Source organism: Furipterus horrens, unplaced genomic scaffold (assembly GCF_987537825.1).
Source record: "Furipterus horrens unplaced genomic scaffold, mFurHor1.1.pri manual_scaffold_1, whole genome shotgun sequence".
Taxonomy (NCBI): Eukaryota; Metazoa; Chordata; class Mammalia; order Chiroptera; family Furipteridae; genus Furipterus; species Furipterus horrens.
The window spans coordinates 17,691,478-17,699,825 of NW_028327171.1; positions in this window are offsets into that span (position 1 = coordinate 17,691,478).

Genomic DNA, 8,348 nt, shown 5'->3' on the forward strand with positions numbered 1-8,348 from the left:
GTGTGTGTGTGGTTGTGTGTGTGTGGTTGTGTGTGTGTGTGTGTGTGTGTGTGTGACATATTCAGATTCTTACAGGCCTCAAGTTGGCAAACTTGGAATTTTTCACATCACACTTCTCTTCGGTGGTTTCCTAACACTTTAAAGGCACCGTCGTCAGCAGCCGTCCGTCTCGAGAGACGATGGTGTAGCTTCTTCAGAGTCTATCTGCACCGCCGAGAATGGCTGTGCAGTCCGACTCGGGAGTGACATGGTATCTGTCTCCTCCCGTGTCGAATCGACATCTTGCGATGACGCTGAAGCTACAGAGCCTGGGTAGGGTAATATGGAGGGTCTGCTGTTGCCCATGCAGCAGACCCCCCCTCTCTTCGCAGCTGAAGGGTCCAAGGGAAAGACGGAGTCGATACAGCTTGGGTTCAGGTGCGCCGCAGGAGTTGCCGGTGTTGACTACAACGTCAAACCGCCTTAGGGACTCCGGCTCCGGATTTTCTGTCGGGGTTTACTCCCTTAGCCTTTCCCCTGAAGAGGAATGCTGCAAGGCAGCGGAGGTTTTTTGGAGTCAGAGTTTTCCTTCTCTGATGTACCCTGACTGGAAGATCGAACCAGCGACACTTAGCTCGCAGGCCGTCGCTCAATCCACTGAGCTAAACCAGCCAGGGCACCAACGTCTCATGAATTACTCAAGCTCTGACTCTGCCCCACTCACCAAGTTAAGTCAAATCTAGCATTTAAATATCTCATATCCTCAATATCTCCTCCTTTCCAAAATACCAAGTCCTAAAGTAAAGTCTTTATATAACTCCTAACCTGTCTCACACACTCCACTATTTTTCAGTAACGCATACATTTTTCTCTGTAATGTGATGTGAGTGAACTTTGAAGTTCAAATATAATCGCGCCCCATCCTTGTTTAACACATTTTAGAGGTTGTCTCCTGTCTTTTGTATGCAGTGCAATCTTTACGCATTGTCTGCAAAAACCATGACTTGCTTTCTTTTCAGTCTTGCTCACTGTTTCTTTCTTGTTTTCTATGCTCCAGTTGTAGCTTTCTTCCACTTCCTCAACTTGTGCCTTTCTCCTGCTATTCGCACATTCCACAGTTAATTTCCCTCTGGAGCATACTTTCTCCCCACACTCATCTGCCCGCCTAACCTCCACTGCACCTGTTCCATATTCATAAGCTATTTCACTTAAATCCTCATTCAGCATGAGCCCAGAGCTTGCATGGTCTTTTGGACTTACCCGATTCCCAGTCTATCTAAGTGTCTCAGTTTTATATTTTCCTAATACTTTGCTTGACCCCATAACATTTAATCATACGTTCCACATCTGCAGTCTCAACTAGACTGTAATTCTCACATGAGTATCCAACTTCTTCATGGCTCCTTCTTCAAAATGATTGCAGTGTTCATTGGATGGAGAAATTGACCTACCACTATATCTTGTAGTCAAGAGGAATATAATGAAGATTTGGAGAAGTTTAGTTCTTGAACTTACAGTACATAGAAAGGTTTTTGACACATGCCTAAATACACCCAGGAAGGAAGGCTTCTGTCTGGGCTAATATCATTTTTCCCTTCCCTAAGGAGACTCAAACAAATAATGAGTTGTTGAAATACCTTGCATTGGTGATATTTTACCTGTATTTGTACTAGTTGTTCCTTTCTAAGAATATGATTATTGTTATGCGGGGTAGAGTGAAAATGTTAAAGGTTTAATGTTTCTCAACTAAAAGTTAAAAATCAAATCTTAATGATAATGTATCAATTAAAAAAATAAGACAAGAATGGTTTACATTATAACTCTCCAAAATATATCTATTTCAAATATGAATAGTTATGAAAAAAATTACATCAACTGACATTTTAATAATGACATTACAAATGCAATTTGCTTTTATTTATAACTATATACTAAGGTCTAGAATTTTAAATAAAGCTACATGAAAAAAATTAAGAATATATATATATAATATATATGTATATGTATATTATCACCAAAGTAGAGTTGGCAGAGTAAAATGAAAGGTGACTAAATGTGGATGGTAACATGGTTTTCATGTCTTAGTTAATTTGAGGAGAATAACACTGTAAATTAATAATTGGAATTAACCAGTGTATGGATTTTAAATTGCCAATAACATTTATCTTATTAAAATTTAAATTAGACTAAATATTTGTCCAAATAAGACCTTTTCATGATTTGTCCACTTGTTTTAAAATATAATATGTAGTTCATATTTTTCAAAACTCAAATTATATCATGTTATTTTCCCTTTGGAAATGAAATTCATCAATTTTTTCCCCATTTTCCCACTTTTTAGCTGTTATACAAGTTTCGTTTTAATTTTATAAAAGAGACAATAAATGCATATTGAATTTTCTACAAACAGCAAGATTCATGCTGAGTGAATATAGAACTGTGGAGAACTTTTTTATCTTGGAATATTCTATGGATGTAACATTGCTCTTGCTGTGCACTCAATTAATTAATGCGTACTTTTGAACTTTCTTGTTCTAAGTCATTCTATCCTGCACCATTATTCTGTAAGAGCTTTGTCCTTACTTGCTTCTTTTACAGAGTGATACAGTTCCTTTGAAGAGCTCTCATTCCTTCTAAGAGCAACTCTTTTGCTATATAATTGCACCTTTTTTATTTCTGGTCAGGAAACAATTGCTCCTAATATTTACCATTTCAAAAACTGATATTATTGCTGAATTAATGACTCAGCAAACATCATGCTCTAAACAACTCTTGACTCGTTCATTGATTCAGCCAAGAGAATAAAGACAGAGTATGATCCAGCTCTCAGAGATTTCAGAATTTTATTTTATTATTTTTTTGTTTGTTTGTTTGAAATTGACATCATAAGGTTAATTAAATTTACTGAGTGTGGCAATTTTTTAAACGGTTATAAGTCACATTTTTAAAAACTACATTTTCTTATTTTTCTAAATGATAATAACAGGAAGAAGTGTTTTTAATAATAGTAAATTAAACATTAAATTTGAAAGTTAAGCCTAAGGATCTCTTTTCAGACTTATATAAACTTCCATAAGAACATTGCCAGTGCATAGTGGTTGATGGAACATGGGCATTTGGTGGCAAAGAAGTGGAAAACACAGGATTCTAGAGATTTCAAATAAATGTATGTTAGAACTCCTACTTAAAAATGATATAGAAATCAGAAAGAGTTTCTTTCCCACATAGGGAGAATTTTTTTTGTTGTAACCTTTTTTAAATAAAGGTACTGCATCTCTAGTTTCAGTTTTAACAAAAATTGCAATGATAGACATCATCCATGAGTCTCTCTACTGTAATCTGTGCTACTCAGTGAGCAATTACAAATTGTCTACAATCATCAGATGACACTCAGGTTTCTCTAATCAATAGGGCTTACATACCACTTGTTCTTTTGTGTCAACTCTTGTACCCTGTATGTTTTCCTTGTGATGTCACCTTTAACAGATAATTCTCTGGAAAGGCTTTGAAACCCATAGTAATAATTAGAACCCAATTTCTGTTCCAACTGAAAGACCTCATAGAGTTTTCCAGAAGATATGAGATGAGAAAACTCAGAAAATTATACATTTATTACTGGAAGAATACCCTGAGAGATGATATCACTGGTATTAAATGCAAGGAGAAAAACATTCAAGATAAGAGATCACATTCTGAATGTACTTGTCCACAAATAAGAAAAGTAAAAGGTAAATATTTAGGGGCATAGGGAAAATGGCACTTTAGGTATAAATTATTATTTTAAACTACTTTTTTAAAAATGCTTTGAGGCAGTAGACCTCTAAATAAGAAAAATGACAATATTGTTTTAGAAAACCTAAAAAGTATCATCACTAAAGGAAATTATGAAATTGTCTTTCCTGGAGTTCTGAGAATAAAGTAGAATAATAAAGTGTCTTAAAATGTTCAAAAAAGGAAGTAAACTAATTGCATTCTTAAGGTATTTCCCAAACCTATAGTTTATGAATACTTCATTAGCTTTCCTCATATTAAATTGACACTCTCATGCTCTTAGAAGTTATATTTTGACCCATACATAGTACCTTTCCTTTCAGACAATTTCAGAACAATAGTTAATAATACAATCACATCAAAAAAGTACTAGGTGCTTAAAAAAAGGATTAAAATCAACCTCCAAATATTTAACTAAGGTACAAATTTCACATGAGCTTTATTTAAAATACAATTTCTTAATGTATTGAAATATAAAGTGTCAAGCAGTATATATGTATTATTCTTTTTTACTGAAATTCTTATTTGTTCAGAAATAGGTTTCCTTTAAAAATGTTTTAACAAATATTATAACACATTACAATTAAGTTAAATCTTTCACATATATTTGCATATGCAATTTTATTTAAATTACCTCTAAACCTGCATTCCAAAAAGTCCTGTGAGCTCTGCTGAAATGTGGTGTTAGGAGCCAGCAGAGCAGGCTGGAAGGAAATTTTCCCACTTAAACAAGAACAACTCCATTTTTTTCTACAATGTTTCAATCAGATATTATGAATAAGGTTTTATTTGCAAAAAGTCCAGCTGCACATAAAAATGTATTAGACATCCTTTTTTAAGTGATTTGTGCAGTTCCCCAGAAAGGCCAAAAAATGCAAATATGTAAGTACACTTGCACCAATGGGAATTGTAAACTTTTTGAATAAAAACATTAATGTTACATATTGTATAGAAGCTACATATTCATTTTAAATAGCATGTTTTAAATGCACAAAATTAACAAAATTATAAACACTCTACATGGATTATGGTTGCCTGGGGCTTAAATAAACAATCTGTTCTATATTCGTGCTTTTAATTTTTACTAAACTTATTCATAGGTGACTCCATTTTTTATTGTAGGTCTTCCAAGTTAGAGGTTATGGTTTTTAATTCCTGCTATTTTAATTTTTTCAAAAAATTGCCAGTTTATTTGGGAAAGTCTTACCTTCTATAGTTACATTTATGAAGATATAACTATTATAATTCATTTGAAACATTATGAATGTCTGATAAGATTGGTGAAATGGCTTTCAGTAATTTAAGGAAAGACACACACTGTTCCATTTCCTAGTCAATCAATGAGAAATGATACTGAACACGAGTCAGATGACATCTGAAAATTTTATCCTTTTAGTAATTATATAGATGTTAATAAAGTCAGACAATCTCCATTTAATTTTACCTGATAAGGATATTAGGATTAAATATTAAATAAAGCAATACAATTAGGAATTAAATAAAATGCATTAATATTTTAAAACTGAAATATCTTTAGTATCTAATTCTTAAAATTTAGACTTTAGTTCTCTAATAAAAAGCAGTAGTAAAGGTGAAGATACAAGAAATAAGTGTCAGAGAGGATGTGGGTAAAAAGAAACTCTCATTCCACTGCTGGTAGAAATGTAAATTGATACAGCTACTATGGAAAACAATATGGAGCGTCCTCAAGAAATTAAAAATAGTCACCATATGACTCATTAGCCCCTCTTCTAGGTATGTACCTAAATATTTTGGAACATTGATTAATGGCAGCATTATTCACAGTGACCAAACATGAAACCAACTGAAACATCCTTCCACAGATGATTATATAAAGAAGATACAGTACATTTATACAATGAAATATTATCGGTTATAAAAATAAATGAAATATTGCTATTTGTGACATGGATGAATATTGAAAATATTATTCAGTGAAATAAGTCAGATGGAAAAGAACAAAAATCATATGATTTCACTCATTTGTGGGATATAGAACAGAAAATAATGAATGAACAAACAAACAAACTCATAGAAACAGACAACAGTACAGTGATTACCAGAAGGTAAGAGTATTTGAGGAAGATGAAGAAGGTAAAGGGGTCAAATATATTGTAATGAAAGGAGACAAGAATCTGGGAAATGAACATAATGCAATATATAGATGATGTATTATAGAATTGTACACCTGAATATTAATTTTTAACCAATGTAATGTCAATAAATTTAATTTTTTTAAAGGGTATAATAACAAAATAGAAGGGAGGATGAGAAGAAGCAAGTAGTTACTTATAAAGGAAACAATTTTTAACCTATAAAATATGTATTTAAGATATAATTCTAATATGATAGTTTGTATGTAGTAGAGGGATTTGTCATTTTATTGATATTTAATGTTTGTTTTTACAGATGATCTTTTATAAAAGAGCTGTCATGAACAAAATTAATTAATAAGTTCTTCTTACATTGCTTCATGTGACAACTTCATAATTAAACATACTCATACACATATTTAAGATACAGTAATTTAAAGCAATGACTAGATAATAATGTTATTGGTTTCCAACATTTTCTGTCTAATACATTTTCTTGAATATTTTATACATCAAACAAAAGTGAAAATATACTCCTAATATTTCACATTTGCTGTTAGCGATAAAGAAAGAGTCCCTTTATAATCATGTTCTTTAGGCATGACAGGCATTGTTTTTCTTAGTATGGTGACCTTCCTTTATTTCTCATATGAGTGATATGGATATCTAAATACATCTTTCTCATCTTGTTTAAAACCAGCTTTTGTTTATTGTTCTTTAGAAATATTATAACAAAAAATTTCCATGTCATTTTGACATTGATAAAAATGTAAATCCTATGGGATAGCACTTGATTTCAGCCCCTCCTCTAACTGAAATTTATAAATGCACACTGTTAGGAAGGGAATGGCCCAATTCTCACTTTATCATGTCCTACTAATTTTCCACTCTGCTAAAAACTTTCTTCTCCTCTCTTTGAGACTGGGAGACACAAGCTTAATCTGAGGTAAATAAGACATTTTTAGTAGAAGCAAATTGGGGGACACATCCTATATTGAGAGATGATTGCTTAGGGAGGAAGATGTAAATGTTAACATGAATGAAGGAAGCAATATGACTCTTAAAGTTGAAAAAGTAATTTAAATTAGATGTAGTGATGAATTCATCTAAGATATTTTGCTTATAAAAAATAATGGTGAATTTTCAAATTTTAAAAAAATCCAGCTATGGTAAAAATACAGCTATGTTTAAAACAAATTTAATAATAATTACATTATGTTAAATTTAAAAATCAATTTTCTATTTTGAGTTTATAAATACAAGACAGACTATATTCCACTCTATATGAATACAAAGTTAAAATATATCACACATTTTTATCTTTTAAATTGTTTTTGTCTTTTAGAAAAAAATAGATTGGATATCTAATAATAGTATTAAAATGAATCAGGTATGAAATAAATAGTATTAAAAAGAATAATATAAAAATTATTTCATGATTTAAATATATGTTGCTACCTTTTCATCTAGAAATTTAGGGGTTTTTTTGTTTGGTTTGGTTTGGTTCTGGTTATTATTTTTGTTTTTTTACTTCTGTATTAATTAGATAACATCTGAGCTCTCATTGGCATTTTTTGTTGTACTTTCCCCTTTGACTTAGCTTATTTTTCAAGTATCATATATTTTTATTGATTATGCTATTATTGTTGTCCCAATTTTCCCCCTTTGCCCTCTCTTCCTGGTGTTCCCCTTCCCTCCAGCAACCTCACTTTAGTTCATGTCCATGGGTCATGCATGTAAGTTCTTTGGCTTCTCCATTTCCTATGTTATTCTTAACATCCCCCTGTTTTGTTCCTATCAATTATGCTTCCTAATTAATGACACTTTATAATTCCTAAGAAGACTTCATGCCTTTCATACCATTCACATTTGGATTACTACATTCAGTAAATCCATACATCATAGTTTGGTGTCCTTGGCTGAGAATCTTTTGCTGTACTGCAGATGATTTTTAATATTATATTTTAAGGAAAAATAAGAGAGGGCCAGATGAATTAACTAACGAGTCATTTTTTTTAAACCATACTTCCAAACTTGTCAGCCAGATAATGTTATACTCCAGTAGGTCTTACCAGTAGTGACTCTCTCTGCTCATTGCCAGCTTTGGTCTTCTGGATAAATTCAGAACCACCTTCACTTACAAAGAATTGATTTCCACCTGAGTGGACAGAATCGATGGATCAGTTGTTACAAATTTTACTACTTGTATCCTTGCTCAGAGCCTGTGATTTGTGTTTACAATCCATAGAGGTTCCAGGCCTTTCAGATCTGCCAGTACCTATAAAAAAAGCAAAAAACAAAAAAAGCAAAAACAAAAACTACGGTAAAGCTACACTTTTACAGCTATACCTCTGCCACAAACACCGTAGCTTATTTCTCTAGGAATTTTAATTAACTTAAAATTAAAATATCAGTCACAAATATTTACATATTATCCGACTGAAGGATATTATGCATATATGTTATTATTGAAGATTTTAGAAG